Raw genomic sequence first — 26,037 nt, forward strand, 5'->3', positions numbered from 1 at the left:
ACTGCCACTCAGTTGATTCCGGCTCTCTAGCAACCCTATTGGACAGGGTAGAGCTGCCCTTGTGGGTTTCTGAGGCTGCACCTCCTTATGGGAGCAGAAAGCCCCCTCCTTTCCCTATGCAGCGGATGGGCTTGCACTGCTGACCTTGGAGTAAGTAGCCCAACATGTACCCCACTACATCATCAGGGTTCTTTGAGAAGTTGGGTAACTTAGTAAATAAAAGAAAAATACTTCTATCATCTGAGAGTTTACAATCTAGTGGACTATCTGTTTTCAACACACATTCTCATATTTCAGATAGTCCATCCACACAACAGCATCGCCAGACAGGGCCAGTAATTATTATCCCTGTTTCATACAGTAGACTGAGATCATGACTCATTGAGCATCCCTCCGCTCAGGGAAGAAGAGCTAGAACTAGGACCTCGGGCTCTGAGTCCACCTGGAGTCCTCTTCTTTCTACTGTGCGCATGCACAGAAACCAGGGTAATCCTGCCTCCAGGGAAGCACATGTTAAGGCACATCTTGCTCATCTCCTGGTTGCTCTTCATTTTTTTTCCCACATAAGGAATCAATTGGAAAAAGAAACCTACACCCACTGCCAGTTGACTTGAAACACATAGTGACCCTATATAGGACAAAGAAGAATTACTCTATAGGGTTTCCAAGGCAGTAATCTTTATGAGTCGGCATCAACTTAATGGCCTTGAATTTGGTTTTTTATTTTTAATCTTTATAGTCGCAGATCACTACATCTTTCTCCCTAGGAACACCTGGTTGGTTTCAACTCTCAGTCTTTCAGTTAGCAGCCATGCACTAGCCACTTTCCCATCAGGGATCAAGAAACATTACTCAACATTACTCATTCCACTACTTCCCTATGCTTCCTGTTTCCATTCCTCCTTCTTTCCGAACCCTTCTGAACTTTTTCCTTGAGTCAATTCTGCCCTTTTTGGTTGCTGATGGTTGATTCTTCTAAGATGTGCATATCTCCTTACTGGTGTTGTTCCCCTTATAGAACTGTCCATTGTTTGGCTGAAAATTGAGCCAGGGGGTGAGTTCGGTTACAAACCTAAAGGCCCATTGTCTCAGGGTTCATCAGTCTCTAGCCTACCAACAAATATGGTCTCTTTATTGATTTGAGGGCTTCTTCCACAATTTTCTCCCACTCTGTCCAGGACCTTCTAATGTGATCCTTTTCAGAGCAGATGGTCGTGGTAGCCAGGCGCCATCTAGTTCTGGTTGCAGAGTCATGGAGACTGATATTTGAGGTGGTCCATTAGTCCATTGGACTACTGGTGTTCAATTGTATTCGGTTTTTATCTCTCTTCTTTCCTCTGGACAGGGAGGGTTCACTGTACCTTAGATGGTCGCTCACAAGTTTTTAGGAACCTATATATCCACTTTTAAATGAGCTTTCCCCATTCGCTGATAACTTCAAAGAGATCCAAGATAAGAAGGCAAAGAAAAGGAAGACATCCCCCAAACTAGAATTAATACCATAACTGAAGCAAATCTTTCAATATTATTATTATTATTATTATTATTATTATTATTATTAGATGGGTTGTTGTCACTTCTGATATGCTAAGGGTTATGTCGTGGCGTCGATCTAGGTGTAAAGAACAAGACTGAAGATGAAAACAATTTCTAGTTCCACATCCATTGATGACTTCTTGTTTTCCTTTGAGTGAGCATTGTTTAGTCTTAATTTCCTCATCAATCAATTGAAAACATCCCATGCTCTACATTCCTTATGATTTAGTGAGAGAATAATATCGTGGAAAGCTCTTTAAAGGTATAAAGTGTTTTAAAAATCCCAAGAGACTTTAGAAAATGGGGCCAGAAAGAGTGCAGTTAAAACACAGACTCTGTCGACACAAGACTTTGTACAAATGTGAGGAGTACTTTACAAAAATAAAATAATCTCTGCTTTCTAAGTGGAAGACAGGTGTGTGGGGGGGGTGGTTCTTTCTTGATGTCTGAGAGAAAGCGCATTTGTTTTCATCCCCATCTAGCCCTAAGTATGAAATACCGGGTCCCAAGTGGTGCAAAAGGTTCAAAACCACCCAGAGGCTTCTCACAAGACAGACTCGGCTATCTGCTGTAGAAGGGTGACAACTCTGAAAACTTGATAGTTTGTCTACTCACACATAGAGAGGCGCCATAGCCATAATCCACTTGATAGCAGCAATCCCTGGCCTCATTTCCTAGTCAGTCCATCCTTAGCTATTCCTTTGTGAGCTGTAGATTGAATCCCATCAACATGCACAATTTAGAACTGCCCTTGAAGATCCCCTAAGAGCTTCAGGTCCTTCCAAGGTGGCAAGCAGGCCATTTGCTAAAGTAAACCCACCATATGGATTTTATTATTCTCTCTCAGTGCTCCCAGGTAACCTATTTGCTTATGAGAGCATTTCACAGTTGGGAGAGCCTAAGGAGGGTGTCTTCATTCTCTTTGAGGCTGCCAACCCCCTCAGATGACACCAGGCGTAATTAACATCACATACGACTCCCAAATCTTTATGAAAACTCAGAAAGTCTCTTCCCTGGGGGAAGCCATCTCAGCGTCTCACTTTCTTTTCTTATTTGAAAAAGTCAAATAATCAAATAACCTTCCTGTTAGAGGAGAGGGGCCCATCTGTTCAATTAGATTTTCCAGGAGTTCACCTGGCAGGCCTATGCAAGTTAATTATTTACAATTCTTCTTCATCTAAGAATTTGACCATAAGGGTCAATTAAGTAAAATTTCACTTGACCAAAGCTAGCTCAACTAACAAGAACACTCACTGAACTAGAATATTTGGGGTTTCACTCCACATTTAACTCACACAAACCAAACTTTGATAGGAGCTTTTGGGTGGCTCTTTCAAAAAGCTGCAAGGTGATATCTTGTGGTCAGATTTTGTCTTGAAAATCTACATTTTGAACCAACAAATGAATACATATTGAGGGTTTACTATACCAATTTAGGTACCAGGGATGCAGTAAGGGAAACAATGAAAAACCCTAACTTCAAAGAGCTTGCCTCCTGGTGGAAGGAGACAAACAATAAACATATACTGCAATGAGTTCACATACCAATAAGTACAGTAGAGTATTATTAGAATGACTTACAGTTAGAGAAGGGGCTCTGGTGGTGTAGTGGTTATGCATTGGGCTGCTAACTGGAAGTTCAGCAGTTTGAAACCACCAGCAGCTCCTCGGGAAAAAACAAGACAGAGCTTTCTACTGCCGTAAAGACTTGCAGTCTTGGAAACTCACTGGGGAAATTTACCCTCTCCAATTGGGTCACTCTGAGTCTGTATCCATATCGACTAGGTGGCAGTGAGTTTGGTTTGAATATAGTTAAAGAGGGCTGTTTTAACTGGGAGCTGCAGGGTGGATGGTACCTGCAGGAAATCCTCTTTAGAGGAGTGGTCTTTTCATTGCTTGGAGAAAGGAGCCCTGGTGGCTTACTGGGTTATAAATTGAGGGCTGCTAACCACAAGGTCAGCAGCTTGGAAACACCATATGCGTCTTGGGAGAAAGATGAAGCTTTCTGTTCCCGTAAAGACTGATAGCCATAGAAAGCAATCCCCGAGTAGTTCTACTCTGTCCCTTGAGTTGCTATGAGTCAGAATTGACTCGACGGCAGTGAGTTGGGCCTTTTTGGAGTTTTAATAATAAGAATCGGCAGCCATATGAAGATACTGTGGAAGAATATTCCAAACAAAAGGAATGAGGACCCCTGAAACAGGAAACATCCTAGCATATTTACAACATAGGAAGACCAGTATAGCTGAAGCTCAGGGAATGGGGAGGGAGCAATTCTAGGGTTATGATCTCTAGGAAATTTGGGTTGTATTCTGGTTTTAATGGGAAGCCACTGGAAAGTTTCAAACAGAGAAGTGATGTGATCTAATTTCCATTTTAGAAAGAGCACTCTGCTTCTGAGTGGAGAATGCAGTGAATGGAAGAAAAGGGAAGTGGGGCGGTCAGATTACAATGTTAATTAATTTATTATTTTATGAGTCATTGGTTTTCTTTTTGTCATCATTGTTGTGTTCTCTTTTGTCGCTTCATCTTCCTTTTGGGGTATATATTATTATTTCTGCAGAACTATCTAGATAAAATGGGCTGGATGAGCAGTCTGGAGGAGAAAACAATGGGACCGATGGTTCCGGGGGGACATGGGGGGGGAGTAAAGAGGTGGTGTTGACCAACCCAGGGGCAAGGAAGCAACAAGTGATCCAAAATTAGTGGTAAGGAGGGTGTGAGAGGCCTGCTAAGGGCATTGTAATGGAGAGAAATTACTGAAACCCAAATGAAGGCTGAGCATGATAGTGGGACAAGAGGAAAGTAAAAGGAAATCAAGGAAAGAACTAGGAGACAAAGGGTATTTATAGAGGTCTAAATACAGGAATGTACATATATAAATATATTTCTATAGGATGTTGGGGAAATAGATCTACGTGCATATATGTGTATGTTTAGTATTAAGGCAGAAGATGGACATTGGACCTCCACTCAAGTACTTACTCAATGCAAGAGCACTTTATTCTATTGAATTGACATTCGATGATGCACACCTTCATGACAAGATTGCTGAAGACAAATGTGTGCATAAGTAAATGTGAAGAAAGCTGATGGTGCCCAGCTACCAAAATATATAGCGTCTGGGGTCTTAAAGGCTTGCAGGTAAACAGGCAGCCCTCTAGCTCAGAAGCATCAAAGCCCACATGGAAGAAGCGCACCAGCCTTTGTGACCACAACGTGTAGAAGGTACCAAGTATCAGACATCAAGGAACATAAAAATATGACCAGTGGGTGCCCACTTTCCCAATATGATCACTGAAGACAAATGTGTGCAAAAGCAAATGTAGTGAAGAAAGCTAATGGTGCTCGGCTATCAAAATATAAAGCATTGGAGATCCAGTGAGTCAGTACCTCTGGGCCCCACCAACAGGGTGGGAGGCGGATCCTGCTTCTGATTTCGCCACATGCCCTGGCGGGAGCCTTAGCGCTGTTTGCCTATCTGTAACCTGAAGACGCTTGATTAGAGGTGGGGAAAGGTATTGGGAAAGGGAGGTGTATTCCTGGGGCAGGCGGAGGGCCAGGGCTCCAAGCTAGATCCTTCAGCAGCCCAGCCCCAGCTGACCTCACCATGGGCTCCCAAGGGTGGGGCAGGGGCACCACGTGATCTGATTGCCATGGCAACCGCAGTAACAATGGAGGTTGCGGCCCCACCCTCTCTTCCCAGAGTTCCAGCCTACTCCACCCAGTGCCCACTTCCCACCTGCTGGGACGGACTTTTCCGCCTGTCTGGGGCCCGCAAACACCGGAGGAGTCACGGAAACTTCAGGACAGAACGGGAGGTGAAGGCTTCAGTAGGGCAAGCAAGATTCAAACGTGCCGGGGGGCCCCAAGGAGCACCCTAGAATTCAGAACTGGGAGTTAGGGGACATAGAGGTTGCTGCCCTTTCATCAGTGACCCCCCGCCCACCCGAGGAAGACAATGAATGAGGAGAAGGAATCCCTCCGCAACATCGGGCAGATGTACAAGCTCTTCCAGCAGCAGCAGTTCACCTTCATCGCCGCGCTGGAACACTGCTGGGAGAACGCCCACTTGAGGATGCGGCGGGTCAGCACCATCGGGCAGGTGCAGAGCTACGTGGAGCACTACTGCAACAACGCCACGCACCGGCGGGTTCTGCTCATGTTCCTGGACATCTGTACTGAGCTGAGCAAGCTCTGCCAGCACTTTGAGACAGAGCGCCCTGGCACCCCAGTCACCAATAGCCTCCTAAAGAAATGCAAGACCCTCCTTAGCCCTAGCAACGACCTAAGCAGCCTCAGAGCCAAGTACCCTCACAACGTGGTGAACCGCCTCAGCTGCGACGAGGCCAGGAACCACTATGGCGGCGTGGTCAGTCTCATCCCCTTAGTCTTAGACGTAATGGAAGAATGGATCGCCCACTCAGAGAAGCTGCCCCTCAAAGTGCTGCTGCAACTGAGTGGCACCCAGGCAAAGGACGACTCCTCCTCCTCCTCCTCCACCACCACCACCGCCACCAAGGAGGCCACGGGTCCTCACCATACTACGGACACCCAGTCTCAGTTACAAACACAGCGACCTCGGGTCCTTCTGAAGCGCAGCGTCAAACCTACTCTGAAAAACAAAGGATGCCTAAAACCTCCCTGGAGACCACCTGGTGGGAAACTGTGAACCAAAGCAAGTTGCCTGCTGAGTAAGGTTGGGGGTTCTATTCTTTCACTGGGTTTCCAGGGGCTGTCCCTTTTCATTGGTACTAGTCCCTGCCACATAGTAACCCCCCTCCGTACCCCCCACTCCCAGCGACTGGTAACATTACACCACTGAGAATCTCCCTCTCCTGTCTTCACTGGCTTCTAACTTGCCCTTGACTCTAGAGGTCAGGCTCTGGGCGTATGGTAGAGTCCCACTCACAGGTTGCCAGGACAGTGTGTTGTTGATAGTGGGTCTCGGGAAGGCTAACAAACAGAGAGGAAGGACAGGTCCTCACTAGGTCCTCCCTGAGCAGGTGTCAGGCCTGTGCCAGGCCTGCCCTGGCTATGGGTTCCAGCTGAATAACCAAGTTGGAGAAGATACTCGGCTTCTCCTGGCAAGGTGGATGCTCCCACCTCATAAGTGGGAGCTGTTTTAAAGTCTGTCATGTTGAAACAGCCTAAGTATGTTTGGTTTTTTGGCTCAAAGCCACAAAGACAGTAGACCCACCTTTTCCTTTCCTTGGGGAAGTCAGACAGATTCTGAGTTTGTGGCCCTTGGACAAGCAGGATTACCTGGTTATCACAACACAGTCAAGGCCCAAACACTGTAAAATTTCTCTAGCTGCACAGCTTGCTAGAAGTTCTATCTGACTGTTGGTTTTTCCCTTTACAGGAGACAACTTAGCTTCTGTATTCTTGCTTCCTCGGGGGGAAGCAGTCAAGAATAAAAGTGTTGTAGCAAAAAAAGATATAGCGTCTGGGGTCTTAAAGGCTTGAAGGTAAACAAGCGGCCATCTAGCTCAGAAGCAACAAAGCTCACATGGAAGAAGCACACCAGCCTGTGCAATCATGAGATGTCGAAGGGATCAGGTATTGGGCATCATCAGAACAAAAAATCATATCATTGTAAATGAGGGTGAGTACAGAGTGGAGACCCAAAGCCCATCTGTAGGCAACTGGACATCCCCTTACAGAAGGGTCGTGGGGAAAAGACAGGCTAGTCAGGGTGCAGTCAAGCATCGATGAAGCATACAGCTTTCCTCTAGTCCCTAAATGCTTCCTCCCCCCCCACCCCCCACTATCATGATCCCAATTCAACCTTTCTACCTTACAAATCTGGCTAGACCAGAGGATGTACATTGGTACAGACAGGAACTGGAAACACAGGGAATCCAGGACAGATGTCCCCTACAGGCCCAGGGGTGAGAGTGGCCATACCTGGAGGGTGGAGGGAAGGTAGGATAGAAAGGGGGAACCAATGATTACAAGGATCTACATATAACCTCCTCCCTGGGGGGTGGATAGCAGAAATATGGGTAAAGGGAGAAGTCAGACAGTGTAAGATAGGACAAAATAATAACAATTTATAAGTTATCAGGGGTTCATGTGGGAGGGGGATGGGGAGGGAGAGGGAAAAAGAGGAGCTGATATTAAGGGCTCAAGTAGAAAGCAAATGTTTTTAGAATGATGATGGCAACAAATGTACAAATGTGCTTGACACAATGGATGGATGGATGGATGGATGGATGGATGGATGGATGGATGGATGGATGGATGGATGGATGGTGATAAGAATTTTTACGAGCCCCCAATAAAATGCTTTAAAAATAAAATTAAAAGGGCTTCAAACAGTTCGTGGGAAAAAATGGAATCTTTCCAGGAACTCCTTGAAGCCTCCTATTCTCTATTTTGAAGCCAGAATCAAGGATGTGATCAGGTTTAAGAGTGCCCAGGGCAATCTCTATATTGTGTGACCCCTTTCCCATGGAGCATCCAGGGACATGCTCTAAAGCCCCCACCACCACCACCACCACCCCAATTTCAAGATACGCTTCGCTAGCAATGTGGCAGAAATGGTTTTCTCCCATTTGTCTGGCTTTCTCAATCAGGCGTCTTTCACATTTGCAGCATCTTAGAAGGTTATTCCATATCTAGTCTGGTACTCCCTTGGACTTGTGCCTAGGGATAGGTGCCCTCCTCTGCCCGCCACCCTCCCTACACCTCTGTGTCTACCACATATAAGGAAGGGTGTTGGGCTATATAGGTTTAGTAGAAAATGTTCAGTGGTGCCAAGGGTACATATCACACCTTAAAAAGTCCTCTAGGAAGTCACAGGATTTGCTGATGGATTGAATCACACACGTGAGCAAAAGGGAAGATCCAGGCTTGCCTATCAGATGTCACAGCCTACGTCTTTCTGCAGTGTTCATGAATGAAGCCTGGGTGCCCTCCATTCTTCAAGCCGTGATTCTCAAGCTTCCTAATGCCGTGACGCTTTAATACTGTTTCTCATGTTGTCAGGACCCCCAAATCATAAAGTTATTTTAGTTGCTCCATAATCACTGTAATTTTGATACTGTTAGGAATTGGGTGAACCCTATGAAAGGGTCGTTCGACCCCCAAAGGGGTTGCAACCCACAGGTTGAGAACCACTGCTTTAAAGGATCCGCAAATACTCATTAAATCATAGTAACTAAAGCTGAAACTCGGCACTAGGACTGATTAGGAACCTTTTCCCCCCTAACAAATCAAAAAATAGGCTAATCTAAAAAAAAACATTTGTTTAAATCCAGAAGTCTCTAATGATTCAGGCCTCCAATATGTCGTACCACTGTCCTCTTAGAGATTGGTTTTATAGTAAAAAATATATATATTCAAGGGGATCTAACTCTATTTTCTAACACATAATTTTCTTCATGTTGCTGTAAATGGCACCACATTTTTGCCATATGTTAGAAAAAACACATCGAGGTAAATGTAGACAAAATTTAGGGATTTCTCAGATTATTTTTTCCCTCTTTCTCATTGGGATGATGTATTAGGCTGGGTTGACTAGAGAAATAAATCCAGTGACACTCATAAGAAAGAGTTTTATATCAAGAAGCAATTTTATATCAAGGAAGCATCCCAGCCCAGTCCAACTCAAGTCCAACAGTCCAATACTAGTCCATAAATCCCTCTTCATCCTCACGCAGCCACACGGAGTGATGCAGAATGCAAGAAGATCACAGGCTGGTGTAGATCCAAGGTGGGTGAAAACATGGCAGAGCTCATGGCAGGGCGCAGCAAGTAGAAAGGTGAAGGCAGAGAGAGGGGAGTAAGTTCGCAGGTCCCTCTTTATGAGAGGGCCACACCCACAAGGAGGCACCATCAGGCTGTGTCCTGATAGACAGGTTGGATACCACCCCTAAACTTTTATATAAATTTTTGCAACTACCACAGATGATATCCAAGAGCCAGAGGCATTTGGGATAGCTGTCTAACCCCAGATCAGCGTGATCACCTCCTGGCATCCACTGAGCTATGCCTTCCAATGTGGCTCTCAAGCAGTCTTTCCCCTCCATACTAATATCATCTGGGATGTAACTATGAAAATCCAGCTTATGAGACCCCCTACAGTCCTTCCCTTTTTTAAAAACAATTTTATTAGGGGCTCATACAACTATCACAATCCATACATACATCAATTGTGCAAAACACATTCGTACATTTATTGCCCTCATCATTCTCAAAACATTTGCCTTCCACCTATGTCGCTGGCATCAGCTCCACATTTTTCCCTTCCCTCCCTGCTCCCTGCTCCCTCATGAACCCTTGATAATTTATAAATTATTGTTTTGTCATATCTTGCACTGTCTGCCATCTCCCTTCACCCACTTTTCTGTTGTCCATCCCCCAGGGAGGAGGTTATATATAGATTTGTGTAATCAGTTCCCCCTTTCCAACCCACCCTCCCAGTATCGCCACTCACACTACTAGTCCTGAAGGGCTCATCCGTCCTGAATTTCCTGTGTTTCCAGTTCCTATCTGTACCAGTGTACATCCTCTGGTCTGGCCAGATTTGTAAGGTAGAATTGGTATCATGATAGTGGGGCGGGGGGGAGCATTTAGGAACTAGAAGAAAGTTTTATGTTTCATCATTGCTACATCGTACCCTGACTGGCTCGTCTCCTCCTGAGACCCTTGTGTAGCGGAATGTCCAGTGGCCTACAAATGGGCTTTGGGTCTCCACTCCGCACTCCCCTCCCCTAATCATTCACAAGGATATAATTTTTTGTTCTGATGATGCCTGATACCTGATCCCGTGGACACCTCGCGATCGCACAGGCAGGTGTGCTTCTTCCATGTAGGCTTTGTTGCTTCTGAGCTAGATGGTCGCTTGTTTAGCCTCAAGCCTTTAAGACTCTAGACACTATATCTTTTGATAGCTGGGCACCATCAGCTTTCTTCGCCACATTTGCTTATGCACCATTTGTCTTCAGCGATCATATCAGGGAGGTGAGCACACAATGATATGATTTTTTGTCCTTTGATGCCTGATAACTGATAGTCCTGTCCTTTAAAATTTGCTCTCCCTACCACTCTACAACCACTGGAAAAGTCTGTTTCCCTTCTTCCACCAGGTCAGGGTAAACAGGACACTCTGAGATTTCTTTCAGCTTTTTCTTCCCAGAGATTTCAAGTAACCATGACCAATCACTCCAGCACAAAGATCAACCTGCAATAAATGGAATAGAGGTAGTCAGATCTGGTCTCCACTGGCTTCCCTATGGCCTTGGGGCAGGAGTTGAATGTGCCTCTGCCTTCCATCATTCTTTACCTATTCTGCCACCAACTGTTCCTCCCACAACACTCTTACATTTTGGCTGGGTTCAACAATCGGTTGCAATGGCCACATAGAATTCACAGACCATACTCCCAATTAAGGTGGCTTTATTAATCTCTCTCTAATCCTCAGGCTTTCTGTCATGTGGTCCCTTGAACTCTGCCTCCATTTGCCAGGAAGCCAGCCCAGGCTCTGCCTCATAGTCTCATAATCTTGGTGTTGCTCATCTCATCTGTCCCCTGGCCTCCTTGCCAAGCCTGTGACGCCTCTGGTCCTGGCCTCTGGCATGTCAGGCACAGATCTCAAACGTGCTCTTCTTCCAATGATCCTGACATTTCTCTCTCCTCCTACCTGGTGAGTGAAAGTAAAACTGACCAATCCCCTCTATTAGTGTTACATTCAGCCAATTTGCACACCCCACGCAATCCTTTGGTGGGAGTTCAGAGACATGGATAGAAGAGACATATTAAGAAATTTCAAAGAAAAAGTGATCTAAAATTGATGGTGAGATGGCTGGTGGGGTTTGATCAAGTGCAATGTACCTGAGAGGTATTACTTTAAGCTGAATGAAAGTGGAATGTGATAGTGGGACGAGGGAAGTAAAAGGAAATAGAAGAAAGAGCTAGGTAGCAAAGGATATTTATAGAGGTATAAATATAGGTAATTACATATGTAAATATATTTATATGTAACAATAGGGACCAACTATGTACATATGTTTATATGTTAAGTATTAAAGTAGCAGACGGACTTTGGACCTCTACTCAAGTACTCCCTCAATGCAAGAATACTTTGTTCAAATAACTTGGCATTCTGTGATGCTCACCGTCCTGATGCAATCACTGAAGACAAAATGTGTGCATAAGCAACTATGGTGAAGAGAGCTGATGGTGCCTGGTTATCAAAATGTATAGCATCTGGGGTCTTAAAGGCTTGAAAATAAACAAGCGGTCATCTAGCTGGGAAGCAACTAAGCCCACGTGGAAGAAGCACACCAGCCTGTGTGATAGTGAGGTGTCAATAGGATCACGTCTCAGGCATCAGAAGACCCACAATAAATAATCATATCAATGTGAATGAGGCGGGGGGCAGAGTGGAGACCCAAGGCATATCTGTAGACAATTGGGCATTCCTTCAGAGAAGGATCACAAGGAATGAACGAGCCAGTCAGGGTGTAATGTAGCACCGATGGAACATACAACTTTCCTCTAGTTCTTTAATGCTTCCTCCCACCCACTATCATAACCCCAATTCTACCTTACAAATACGGCTAGACCAGAGCATGTACACTGGTACAGATAAGAGCTGACAACACAGGGAATCCAGGACAGATAAACCCCTCAGGAACAACAATGGGAGAAGTGATAACAGGAGGGTAGGGTAAAGGTGGGAGGAAAAAGGGGGAACCCGTGCAATGATTGACATATAACCCCCCTCCCCCACCCAGAGTGATGACCAACAGAAACATGGGTGAAGAGAGACAGCAGACAGTGTAAGATATGAAAATCATAACAATTTATAATTTATCTAGAATTCATGAGGGTGGGAGCATGGGGGAGAGAGGAAAAAAGTAAGGGACTGATAGCAAGGGCTCAAGCAGAAAGGAAATGTTTTGAAAAGGATGAGGGCAACGTATGTACAAATGTGCTTGACACAATGGATACATGGATTGTGATAAGAACTGTAAGAGCCCTCAATAAAATGCCTAAATAAATAATATTGATTTATTAAAAAAATTTTCACTCCACCACAAAGCAAAACAAACCAATTGCCACTGAGTCCACTCTGGGTTGATGGGAATGGTTAAGGACTCACACTCCTGACCACAACGTTGACAATTCAAGCCGACCCAGGGCACCTCAAAAGAATGGCCTGGCAATAGGATTTTGAACCATCACAGCCGTGAAAAGCCTATGGAGCAGTTGTGCTCCCCATAGATGGGGTCCCTGTCTAAGTTATCTAGTGTTCCTGTACCGGAAATACTACAGGTGAATGGCTCTAGCCAAAAGAAATTTGTTACTTCAGTATCGGGTGTGAGAAGTCAAAATTCAAGACACCAGCTTTAGGGGAAGGCTTTGCCCCTATGTTGGCCTTGGGGAAAGGTAGCTATCTCCCTTCAACATCTAGGGGCCCCAAATCCCTTGGAGATTTGTTTGCGTCCTGGCATCAGCATTTCCCTGGGTGCTGGGAATTCTCAACAGAGGGACGCACTCTTCCTACAGCTCTTCTTTCTCAGTAGTACTGAGGCCCCGCCCTCTCGGCTTGCTTCTCTCTCCTTGCAGCTCTTGTAAAGTAAAAGGTGGCGCAGGCCGCATCGCAGGGAAACTCCCCCAACATTGATCAGGACTGTGACCTGAGTAAGGGCATTGCATCGTACTGTGTAGGTCCCTTACAATTGATTGGCTGGTCACAGTAGATCACATCAACGGGTGATAATGACATCATTATATAACTGCTACATTGCATCATTACAGAACTGCCAACGCACTGAAAATCCTGATCCAGCCAAATTGACACCTATTTAAGGGGGAGACAATTCAATCCATGGCAGTTGCCATGAGCACCAAGGTAGACATGGGTAGTCTGACATTTCTCATCCTCGTGCCATACCCTAGGAAGTGTGGCTTCATTTCTTCTACTCTGGGATCTTGAAGTCCTCAGAGACCATATCCATATCTGATCTTTCCTGCACTCAGCTCTGCTCTCATTTCCAGGGGTGGTGCTTCATCTGGCTTTTCATCTATCTGCTTTCTAAACTATGAATAATGACATAAGCTTCATATTTCCCTTTCTTATCTTCTTAGAATCTTCAAGCTCAAAAAACTATTGTTGTTATTGTTTTTCTTTTTCTCAAAAAGATGGCTCTTCCTCATTTACAGCTGGCTCTCAAAACCATGTTGTCTTGGCTATAATTTTTAAAAGTCTATTTTTAAAAAGATGAGAGCATCTTCTGTTCCTTTTTTTTCTGTTGTGAAATAATTCTTTATTGTGAATTAGGTGGGGATTTATCCCTGAAATCATCAATTCATATTCAGTACTTTAAGTTATTTATCAAAACTGTCATTGCTTCTAACTATCCATTGCCTATAACCCATCCTGAGATATAATGTATTAATCTTCTCTGAAGCAATATGGAACAGGAAGAAAAAAAAAAAGCTTGCCCACTGCCATCAAGCCTATTCTGATTCCTCAACTCCATATAGGATTTCTGGGGATGTGGATCTTGATGGGCACAGATAACCACATATTTCCCCCAAGTTGCAGCTGGGGGGATTGAACTACCAACCTAATGCAAGTGGGCTTCAAGAATTTTGTGGACAAGTGGGATTAGAAGATAATGACATTTTCCCACTAACTTTTGGAAGCCTCCTTATATGTGCCTCTGGATAGCTGGATAGATGTTATAGAGGGCAGGACTTTAGATAATATCTGAAATTTTGCCCCAATAAATTATTGTAGTTGAGCAGGGGGGTATGTGTATGTATGGATGTGCTGGAAAAGACCTAAAGTCTTGCCTACACTACATTTTGTACAAAGGGGACTGGATCTTTTAGCTAGTGGTCCCAGCCTGTAGCAGTAACTTAGGAAATCATGCTTCCACTTTCTATGTTCTGAGGTCAACTCTGGTGCCTCCAGCAGATACAGGTGACACTAGATACAGGTGGCAGTAGACTAGAACCCATCGGTCTCATCCTATTCTGCATAACGTCGAATGGTACCTGTCTGAAAGGAGGTGCTGAACAAATGGTTTGTCACTGCTCTTCCCAGTTCTGACTCTAGGTGTGTCTACCTGTAAGCTCTCTCCAACATGAGGCGCCTTGGCGGTACAGTAGTGTGAACCCACTACCTGCTCCGCAGAAGAGAGATGTAGAAGTCCATTCTCAAAAAAAGTTTGCGAACCCTATGGGATACCATCAATTGGATTCAACTTAATGGCAATGGAGATGCTTTTGTTTGTTTATATTATCCCTGGAATTTTGATGACCTATTTGCACCACCCCCGATGCCCTGATGAGCTCCTGTAGCTGGAGGAATCTGAGTCTCAGAACAGAGTCATATGTCCTAGCTTGATCAAAAACCTTACGTGCTTAAAGCCTGTTTTTCCTTTGAGTCTTTGACTGTTTCTTATGTCAAGCAAGAGTTGTATCTTCTATTTCTCCATAAGCATGCGTTACTGCTTGGCGCATGCTTATGGAGAAATAGAAGATACAATTCTTAACCTTGAGTCCAGGATGCAGATAATAAAGAAATCAGATTAGTTAATAAGGCAGTTTTCTGAGAGAAAGGGACAGTTGGAAAGCATTTGGAGGGAAAGACGAATTCAGCAATAGTCCAAAAGATATGTGGAAAATATATTTCCAACATCCACCAAAACGGCAACAACCATAGTAATGAGACTCGGTGATTTCATAGTGTTAGGCTATGACCACAGACGCCTCATCTTTCCCCTATGGAGCAGCTGGTGGATTTTAACTGCAGGTCCTGTGATTCATAGCCTGACTCTTAACCAACAGATCTACTGGGGCTCTTTTGGAGAGGCTTTAGGTGAGATTAAAACAATTCATTTCTAAGAGCAAAATTATTACTTGGGAGCAAAAATATCAAAATGAAATCATTACATAGAGTGCCAAGGGTATTGATTCTCAGCCTTTTGGCAAAGATCAAAGGGCCAATTGGAAATCATTGTTTAAGATCAAAGTGCTCTGAGTACTGTTTTATCATTATTTTCAAAATTACAGTTGGGTATACCAATGTTGAAAATCCAAATCTGTCTATATGCTTTGACCAATAATACCAAATTAAGGAGGACTAATAGCCAGTCCTTCATATTTAAAAAATTCCTACTATATTCTACATTCATTCAGACAAGATAAGGTCTCTTTCTCGGACACAACAGTATAAATGAGAATCACATCTAAGCCCCATAGCACAGAAATATGAAGTGTAATTTACAAATATTTGTATCGTGTCCCTTTCCTCCAAATTTATAAGCTGATATGCACAAACATGCACACACAATATGGGTAAATTATGATTTGTATATTATTGAAGTTTATCATACATGAAAGTAGCCAGGAGTAAGCTGCCCCACCAGCTAGATCCTTTGGCTTTATTTTCTTGGTTTTGGTTAATTGTACTTTAAAAAAAATGTTGGGAATAGCATGGTTAAGGCCAAATATAAATTCAAAGAGGCTTGGATAAATTTACACAATCTAGATCCATCAAAAGCAGTTCAATGGCTGAAGACTTCTTAAAACCAAACGGTAATTCAACTAGACTAGTCAAGAATGTCTGCCGTGACAATTGTGCTGTCTTAAGAACTATCTTTCTGGGATCAAATTGCGGACAGCATCTCAAAAGATCGGCTAGGAACTTTAGTGCTCAATGACTTTGTATGAAGGAAGAAAGAACAACTCATAACGGAGGGAGAACACGGTTGCTCAACATAAAGAAATTGTTGCATTGGTGCATATGTTGCTATGTATATTCTCAACCCCAGAAAAATGCTTAAAAGAAAACCAAATAGCACCTTGCTATCCCAAGACATTGAGAAAATGTGTTAAATCAAAAGCAGACTGGCTGTAGACTCTTATTTTGTAAAACAAAATCAAAACTCTGATTTTGAAGTCTCCCAGCTGCAATACCTTTGATTGTGGAAAAGGTTGTATAAAGTATTTATTCTTCCCTTTTCTCAATCCTCAAAAGTTTCGCACAAGAGAAAAACATTGCATTTCCTATACAAATCAGGAAAAGAAGAAAGAAAAACTCTTCTAGTTGCTATCAGCAAATTTACAAAACCAACACAGGTCTATGGATACTGATCAAAGGACAAATAACGCATGTAGCATGAAGAGGGGAACAAAGTGTAGAAATTCCTGAGAAAGGAGTGAGAGTACAAAGAATTTGTCTTATATTTAGAAATTTTTTAACAAAATCTCTTTATATCTTTGATATATACATGTCATGCTACTACTGAATCTTTTATTATCTTGAGTGATTAAATATAATGTTGCTCTCAATTATAAAAACAATTTTCTTATAATGGTAATCCTGAGACCAGATGGTGTCTGACAACCATTATCAGCAGCTCTGAAAGGGATATGAGCAGGCTGACTGGGTAGATAGAGACGAGTGGACCCTTGAGACTATGGCCCTTAGGTCTAAAACTGAACTCACCCCCATGGCTTAATGTTCAGCCAAACAGTACACAGGTCAATAAGGGGAACAAGAGTACTAAAGAGGGACACGCTTCTTAGTAAGAATAATCAACCATTTGAGTCAGAAGGGCAGTATTTACCCAAAGACAATGTTGGAAGGGTTAGGAAAGAGGAGGAATGGAAATGGGAGTGGGATGTTACATTGTGGGGATTTCAATTAATAGCATGAGAAAAAATGTATTAAGTATTAAATGGAAAACTGATTTGCTCAGTAAACTTTCACCATATTCACAATAAATGTTATAATTGTTATAGGTAAAAGGAAGGGGCTTGAAAGATACTTCCTCTTGAAAGCTAATACTATAGCTTCTCATAGTTTATTGTTGCCCTTGTCTTAAAACAGTCTTATCTGGAATTTCCCAACGAACTGACCTACAGGCTTTGGTATATAATTACTATGAAATTGTTTCCTACATGACATGAATTGGGACTAATTAGCCTGAAGAAAATATGCAGCAGCACACTATGGTAGAACTGCATTCAAGTATGTAAAGGGTAGACATTTACAAAGTGGATTGGACTTGTTCAATACAGAGGAAAAGATTTTAGCTCAATGTTTTAAAAGCATTCTAACAGAGCAATTGAAGTATAGAATGGGCTGTCTTCATAGGTAGTGAGAGGATGCAAGAACACAAGGGGGTACCCCCCTAAAAAAAACAAAAAAGCTCCACTGAGATTTTGTAGTATGGATTTTTTTTTCCCTCTGTGCATTGAGCAACGCGCTCTGAATTGGTGCACCCATTGGCTTCACTTGGGAAGATTTTCTCAGGTCACAGTAAAATTTATTTTCGTAAAAGCCATTTCACTTAAACCTCGCTTTCTGTGATGGCCAATTTATGTTTCCAATGGAATTGCAGATTTGAGAAATGTATTAAGTGTAATGGAGAGTACTTTGAAGGTGATAGGGTTGTTTTGTTAAAAAAAAAAAAAGAGAGAGAAAGAAAAGTAAATACAGAGCTTTGAAAACATGCAGGGTTTTTTCAGGGGGGCTACCCCCTCATAGGCCAATGGCCGTTTGTCAAAGATGGTGAATAGAGGACTCAGTGTTTGCCGAAGCTGACTACATTTAAAGTCACTCGAGGAGCTCTTTTAAAACAGATTATTATGTCTCATGGCCTCTAAGAGGCTGCTTCCATCGATCCCAATCATCTGTATTTTTAAGCCCCGAGTGATGCCAATCTCTGTTGGACTCACAGCAACTCAACAAACACATTACGTGGCATAGCAGGGGATTTCGATGTTCGTCGTTTGCACTGTTCCTGCTACGTATGCGATGCTGGAAGGAGATTGGGCCTGCAGGGCGGAGAGAAGCTGGAGTAGGAGCAGCTGAGACCTTTCTGGCAGGAGGAGGTGTCATGAAAGTGGCAGGATTGTAGTTTCCTCCTCTGAGGGTTCCTGTCAGGAAGAGAAAGAAAGGGCAGACTGTCCTCTGACCAACAGGGGCCAGCTATCACTGTGGTAATAGAAACTTATTTTTCAACATAAGCTCATCAAGATCAAGTGACTTTGGTAAGCTATGTCACCAGATGTTTAGTTCATCCCTAAAGAACTGTACATCCTGGGAATTTTACCACATCAAAGCAACCTTTTTTTTTTTTACATCATTAGTTAGAGAAGAATGGATGCCTTTTTAAAGATTTTTTAAAGATTAGGAAATAAAAGGAAGTCATGAGGAGCCAAATCAGGACTATGAGGTGGATGCCTAGCTTACTGAATTCCCTTAGAAACTCTTGAAAAATTGCCTTTGATTGCTGAGAGGAACGAGAAGGGCATTGCTGTGGTGGAGAAGGCTCTGTGGGAGCATTCCCTGGCATTTGTCTGCTAAAGCCTTGGCTGACTTCTTCAAAACACTCTCATAATCAGCAGATATTGTCATTCTTTTAGCTCTTGAGAAAGTCAACAAGTCGATGCCTTGAACATCTTGGAAAATTCTTGCCATGGCCTTTGCTCTTGACTAATCGGCTTTAGCTCTGACTGGACTTTACAGAGGCTTCAAGAAGCTCCATGTGTAGCACCACAGGGCATCTCCTGCAATGATGTCTGGCTGGAAACAATGAGCCATAAAAGTCACTGAAACCCAAAAGAACAATACCAACATCCCCCCACTGTCATCAAGTCAATTCACAACCACAGCAAGCAGGAGTCCCCTTACTCAAACTTCTGATCCTAGAGGGGCCACAGGTGGCCAGATCCAAGCACTGGATATCAGTAGGGGGTTGAAACCAGTATGCCCTGAATAAAGACCATGAGTAGGAGGTATTTCTTTTCTTTTTGAAACACACAAAAACGTAAGATTCCCAAGGCTGTAAATCTTTACAGAAATAGACTGCCACCGCTTTCTCCAACAGAGCTGCTGTGGGTTCAAACTGCTAACTCTTTAGTTTGCCGCCCCGCACCAATCCGCTGCACCATAGGCATCAATAGAGAAAACCATATATGATTTTCAAAAATCAATCTTCATGCACAGCATAGCGATTCCTAGGAACTTCTATGCTTATGTAATGGAAGATGGGTTTCTCTCCAGGCAGTACAAACCACACAAGGGACAGTTCCCAGGGTTTGGAAGACTTAGTTGCTGAGGTTGAGCCAATCTACTTTGGTATGGTTGTGTCATTCCAAATGGCTGGCAACTAATGTGAGAATCACCTTTACACAACTCAGTTTCTCAATACTTTTGGATCCAAGTGTTCTTAATACTGTATTGTATATTTAGCCTGTGCTGTGTTGCCAAGACTGGAAAAATAAAAAACTTAAAATTCTGCATTCCTTGATTTTGTGTGTAAATTTGTGACTTTAATGATGCATTAATGGCCTATTTTGCATATTGGCTTGATTGTACAATCTTAAAGATTCATTTAAACCTTGGGAGGACAGCATGGCTCCTACCAGCTGCTCATTAATAACATAACTTTTCAGTGAGTAGATAGTGAATAAACTGGATAGAAAGCAGTAGAAATGTAGATTGTCATTAGGTGAAGGTTGGAGGAAGTTCCCATTTTTTCCAGGACACTGGCAAGCAATTTTGAGGCAGAAAAGCGAGAAAGCATGCCCTGAAAGGGGATAACTGTCAAGGAATGCTCTTAACTAAACATTCTGTTGTCTTTAAGGGAGCTTTGGTGTCACGGTGATTACGCATTGGGCTGTGACCCTCCAGGTCCTCAGTTTGAAACTACCAGCTACTCTGAGAGTGAAAGCTAGGTAATTCTCCACCTGGAAAGGGTTACAGTCTTGAAAACCCACAGGGGCGGTTCAACCCTGTCCTATAGGGTCCACTTGACTCAGAATGGATTTGACGGCTGGAGTTGGTTTGGGGTGAGAGTTGTTTTTCTGTATATGGTGGTTTGAGGCTGAAGATTCATCCACATCATAATGGAAATTCGCAAGTGACTTTAAGCATCTTGGCTTAATGAAAACTCACCATTTAATTCTGGAAAAGAAACCAGATCGTGCTTGACCCTAGGTTATCATAGTGGACTCTGAAAGGCACACAGGGTCCCACAATCATTCTTTCTTTGGTCTTCATTTTTGATTTGTTTGGGTTCGCTTGTTTTAGTTAATAGGTTTAATTCCTGTTTGAGTTTATCATTGGCTTTCCAATATATACATTTTTTTTCATATGTCAAATTTCTGAACTTATATTCAAGCCTTTTCTTGACTTTTATCCATTGGCAGCCCCTGTTAGTGTTGCACTGGTTAGGATGCAGGGTAAAATGCAGTGGTCAGAGAGCATTCCAAGCTGACAAAAGTCTCCTACTGTCTAATCAGGGTTGGAATGGAAGACAAGCAGGAGAGTAGCAACAAGGGGGAAAACATTAAGGACTTTTTTTTGGCCTAATTGTTACTAGTGTATTCCCCCTTTTAAAAAATCATTTTATTTGGGGCTCTTGCAGCTCTTATCACAATCCATACATACATCCATTGCTACTCCCCTTTTTTTGGACTCCAGAGACCAAACACAAACTCTCTGTCGGTCTTATGGCAACCCCATAGGACAGAAGAGAACGGCCCTGTGGCTTTCTCAGGCTGTCAATCCTCCCACAAACAAAAAGCCTTATCTTTCTCACAAAGCGGTCAGTGGTCTTAAATGGCTGATATTGTAGTTCACAGCCTAAACTGTAAGCTGTCATGCCACCAGGGGTGCCTCCTACTCAGACTCCAAATCATTTATCCCACCTATCTTATCTAGATAGACATGCATAGACATTAATAAGTAAAAACCAGGCAAAGCCAAACAAAACAACAAAGGAACTCAAAACCAACAAAACAATAACAACAACAAACAAAAGCAAAATAACAACAAAAAGAAAGCCACTGACAAAAGTGAAAAAGCCTATAACTAGTTCAAGGTCTGCCTGTAGGTCTTTACGAGTGCTTTCCAGTTGAGTCTGATGGGGTGCCACACTGTCTCCAAAGTCTATTTTTTGTATTCCCTGGGGATTTCATCCCTTTGCTCCCCTTGCTGCTCTGTTGCATGCCCTCAGTATTTCACCCCAGTGTGATGGGGTCAGACCAGGCACAATTCCTGCACTGTGTCTGCAGGGCTGTCCTCCATAGCGCTATGATTCAGTGAGGGACATTGTGTCTCATGGTGTGACCGGCCCTATGGTCTTCTCTGTGCATTGTCTGCTCTGAGCAGGAATATTGTCCTTGGGGCTTGGTGGGCCAGGATGTGTTCCCCTCCCTCTCAATCCCTCTTTGTTTCTCCTGTGTGCTCTCTCCCCAAGCTGTAGTCCCAGTGCTGTCCTCTGAAGTGCATTCTTCTGAGCGGGGGGTGTCCACATAATGGGGATTGGGGCCAGTCCCGCAGACCTCCCTACTGGTTCCCTTGTACATGCCGATATGTTGTATTCATGTCTTGGCGCATCGGGTTGAAGCCTGGTCTCTCTCTCCCTCTCTTGTGGAGATATAAACAATACCCTCCCCTTGGATGGGTTAATGTCCTGCTCCCCCAACTACCCATGTCTTTTTTCTCCCTCTTTCTTTCCCCCTCCCATGTATCCCAACGGCAACAGGATAATGAGTGCCTCTCTGTCTTTGTTCCTTAAGCTGTGAGCCTGCACTGTCCAATATGGTAGCCACTCGCTACATGTAGTTACTTAGTTTCAAATTAATTAAAAGTTAATTCTCCTTTAAAGTGCTCAAGAGAGAGATGCGACTACAGCCTTCCCTGCTGGACAACATAAATATAAAAAGTTTTAGAAAGTTCAGTTAGCACTGCCATTGTTCGTTTATTTAGTTCTGATCCTAACAACCGAAAGCTTCCATGTCTCCAAATTCTATGGCTCATTACAGTATCTGATGCAACTAGTGAATGCAGAAGACACTAAGTAAGTCCACACAATGTGTGAAGAGCTGTGCCAAGGCCATTGCAACAACAGCTCATTCCATCATCACCCAAAGACTATGAGATGGGTTCTATTATCATTTGCATTTTTTAGATGAGGAAATTGAGGCTCGGTGACATTAAAAGATTTGTTCAAGATTTCATGGGTAGCAAGTAGCAAAGCCAAGACATAACTAACTATGCTCTTAACCACTACTCTATGCACCCAAAGGAAAGTTCACATTACTGCAAACGTCACCATGGATGGACAGGACTTTTGCAGGATATTGGTGACAGGGTCACAGCCCTCATTCTGGTCAAGGCGGAATAAAGACCGGTTGGAATCAGGTCTGGGCATGAAAAATGAAGGTTCATTGCCTTAAGTAATGTCGATGTTTTATTTCTTTGGGTTATAATATTCATCATTGCAATGGCTACACAGCACTCACACAAAATTCATTATGAAAGGGTTTATTTAGGATACTAACAAGTTGTAATGCCAGTGAGAAATGGTCAGGGTAGTTGCTTACCAGGACATTTTACAAAGTTTCAGGTGTGCTAATAAATGCCCAAAGGGGCATACCACTCTGTTGGATGCCTCAACTCAAAGGCATTCACCTCAAGCTCCCCTGGTCAGCAAACTCAGCTCCCAGAATGACCGTAAGGGCCCCGAGGCACCCTGAAGTCTCAGGTCAAAGGCACTCAGCTTAACTTCCGTGGATCAAGTCTAGCTTCCCCAATTAAGTGCCCAGAGGCACCCGTCTCTGCCAGCCAGCCTCCTGCACAAAAGCCCTCAGCTTTACTTGCTCCAGGGGCTGGGAGGTCCAGTGGCTCTGCCGCTGCTCCTCGATGGCACAGCTGTCTTCTGGGTCCAGGAACTTCTCTGCACAGGGACGTGCTCCACTCCTGGCCCTTGCTAACATTAAAATCCCTCCCCTCCCTTCTCAAGAGCGTTCCTTTTATGCACAGCAGGATGGCACTCCAGGGAATCCTGTTCACAATTGCTCACATGTGAATCTTATCAATATCTTTCCTCACCTTCTTACCAGACCCATTCAAGGAAAGGTCGTTTGGAGGGAGTTAGAAACTGTGGCAAGAAGAGCCAGGTTAAATATTCACTGCCCCTTCCAGAGGTGTAAAAACATACCCCAGTAAAGTGGCTATCTCTTCTTTAGTAGGTTTAGCTGCCATTTTACAGATGAGGACATTGGCTTGGTCCACAATGGTGGATATTAATGAGAGCTAATCATTTTCTGAAGTCGCACCCATTTGTTGTATTTACCAGAAGGTTCTGTAACTTGAACTTCCATACTGCAAAGGCTGGCAAATCAATTTTCCTGAAGCTTTAACAGCCTGTGTGTTTGCCAGACAAAACTCCAGCCAGCTTTTAAAAAAAGTAGCATAGCACCTTTAGAGATAATGCTTACAGGAAGGCTGCGAAAACTGCAAGATAGAAAATACGTAAATCTAAACCCAACTATTCAAAATCAAGAGTCACAAGAGAAAGTTCCATTGGAACAGGTTGAAATTGAACATTTTAGTTGCCCCATGGCCAAGTTACTCTCGGCTAAGCAGCTGGTATATTAGCTTTGGTTCCCACCTATGCTTCATAGCAAGCACTAGCAGCACTTTGCTTGGAGCTCTCCTCCTCCCCACCCACACGTACCCATGCCTCATGCCCCCCCCCCCGACTTGGGGGGGGCATCCCACTTTGCCTGCCCTACCCAAGCCCTTTTGTTATTCCACTTCTCTCCATTGTTGCCCTGGTGCAAATTCTCCAACAAACCAAAGCGCACAAAGATGGTGGCTGGGGGCTGCATTTGTCATGGGCCCCTCATCGGACTCCCTGGGGACTTACTACACAGCAAGCACTGTAACGGGTGTTCCATGGGAATGATATAATTTAATATTCTATCTCCACTTCTGAGAGTCTTTAGAGAAATCAAAGAGCTTGTACATATTTTTTAAAAGGACACAATTTGTAATGGTAGAGTGTAGGGCCTTTTGACAGGCTAGTGAGATAGTATATTGTTGCCTTTTGCTTCATAGCATGTTACACAGGCTTCAGAGTAGAACCGAGGAGGAATATAAAGGCTATGAAAAGTCCTATCAAAAGAGTCCATCAAAGGTGTCAACTGCGATCCATTCCCTGGCATTTGGGTCAATGTGGCAGTGGTGTTAGGTGCTCTCTAGTCTGCTCTGAGGAACCATGGCGGCTTGTGCGTTGAGCTGCTCAATTACAAGGTCAGAGATTTGAGCCTACCAGTCACTGCGTAGGAGAGAGATGACACTTTCTGCTCCCATAGAGATTTACAGCCTAGGAAATACTCTGTCCCAGAGGATCGCTATGAGAGAATCAACTGGCTGACATTTAGAGTTGAATCCACACAGACATCACTAGCAATTTATCCACTAGGAGGCAGTGTGGAGTAAGAGTAAAAGCAGAGATTCTGAAAGGTCTTGGACCTAGATTTGAATCCCAATTCTGCCACTTATTAGCATTGAAACTGGAATTACTTTGTTTCTCTCTGCTTTGGAAACGAGAATGAAAAGCAGAGTCCTCACTCTGTAATTAGGAATATAGGCTTAAAAAGAAAAGAATATGGACTTTGGTATCAAAGCAGCTGGCGATAAATCTCAATGACTCCATTGCACACGTTCATTCAGTATTTATTAAGTGCATGCTATGTGACAGCCACTTATCTAAAATGCTGATATCACAACAAAGTCTTTGTGTTCATTGTAGTGGGTGAGATAAAAGTTAAGCAAACAAAATAAGATAAATAAAAACTATCAATAATGTATACATACTTCAGTTGGCGTTAAGTGTATTAAAGAAAACACACGTTGGTAATGAGACAGAAGGTTAAGTGTGCTGTTTAATTGACTGGTTGCAAAAGGCCATTCTACTGAGGTGTCACTTGGACACACACCTGAATTAAGTAAAAGAGCAGACCATGCAAACATGGGGTCAGGTGGGGTGGAGAGATGAGCATCCCAGATGGAAAGGCATGAGTAATGGATCTAACATAGGAAGGTGCTTGGTAAGTTTGCAGAAGAAACCCAGGTACCCAGGTGAAGTAAGAAAAGAAGATGACTAATAAGAGATGAAAACAGCGAAGAAGACAAGTCAAAGTCTGTTGTGCCAGGCTGTGTGAACCCCGGTAAAGACTTTGAGTGTTACTTAATGTTTGATAGGAAGCCATTAGAGTGCTTCAAGCAGAGAAATGACATGAGCCAATTTATGTGTGAAAGGATCACTCAGACAGCTTGTTGAGGGCAAAAGTTGAGAAGCAGAGAGACCATTTAAGAAGCTACTGCAATATTTCAGGTGAAAATTGGCTGACTTGGAGTAGGGTGGAGGTGGTGAGAAGTTATTGGATTTTGTGTGTGTGTGTGTGTGTGTGTGTGTGTGTGAAGAATGAGCTGACAGCGTGTGGCATGTGAAAGCAAAGAGTGGAGTTAAAGATGATTGCAAACATTGTAGCCTGAGCAACTAGACAAATGGATGATGCCATTTCCTGTGATGGAAAACACTGGTAGGGTAGCAAATGGGTTAGGGAGGAAATCAAGAACTCCAGTTTGGTCAGACCAAGAGATATCCAAGTGAAGATGTCAGATAGGCAGTTAGATAAACACGTCTGCAGTTTAGAAGTGAGGTC

General features: G+C 43.5%; 1 protein-coding gene and 1 pseudogene across 1 annotated transcript in view; both read left to right on the plus strand.

Moving 5' to 3' along the window:
- GRIA3 (glutamate ionotropic receptor AMPA type subunit 3) overlaps positions 1 to 26,037 on the plus strand; it is a 389,236-nt gene that overhangs the window by 320,697 nt on the left and 42,502 nt on the right. The window lies entirely within an intron of this gene.
- Positions 5,498 to 6,947, plus strand: LOC142435016 (sperm acrosome-associated protein 9 pseudogene; annotated as a pseudogene).

Source organism: Tenrec ecaudatus, chromosome X (assembly GCF_050624435.1).
Source record: "Tenrec ecaudatus isolate mTenEca1 chromosome X, mTenEca1.hap1, whole genome shotgun sequence".
In the NCBI taxonomy this organism is placed as follows: Eukaryota; Metazoa; Chordata; class Mammalia; order Afrosoricida; family Tenrecidae; genus Tenrec; species Tenrec ecaudatus.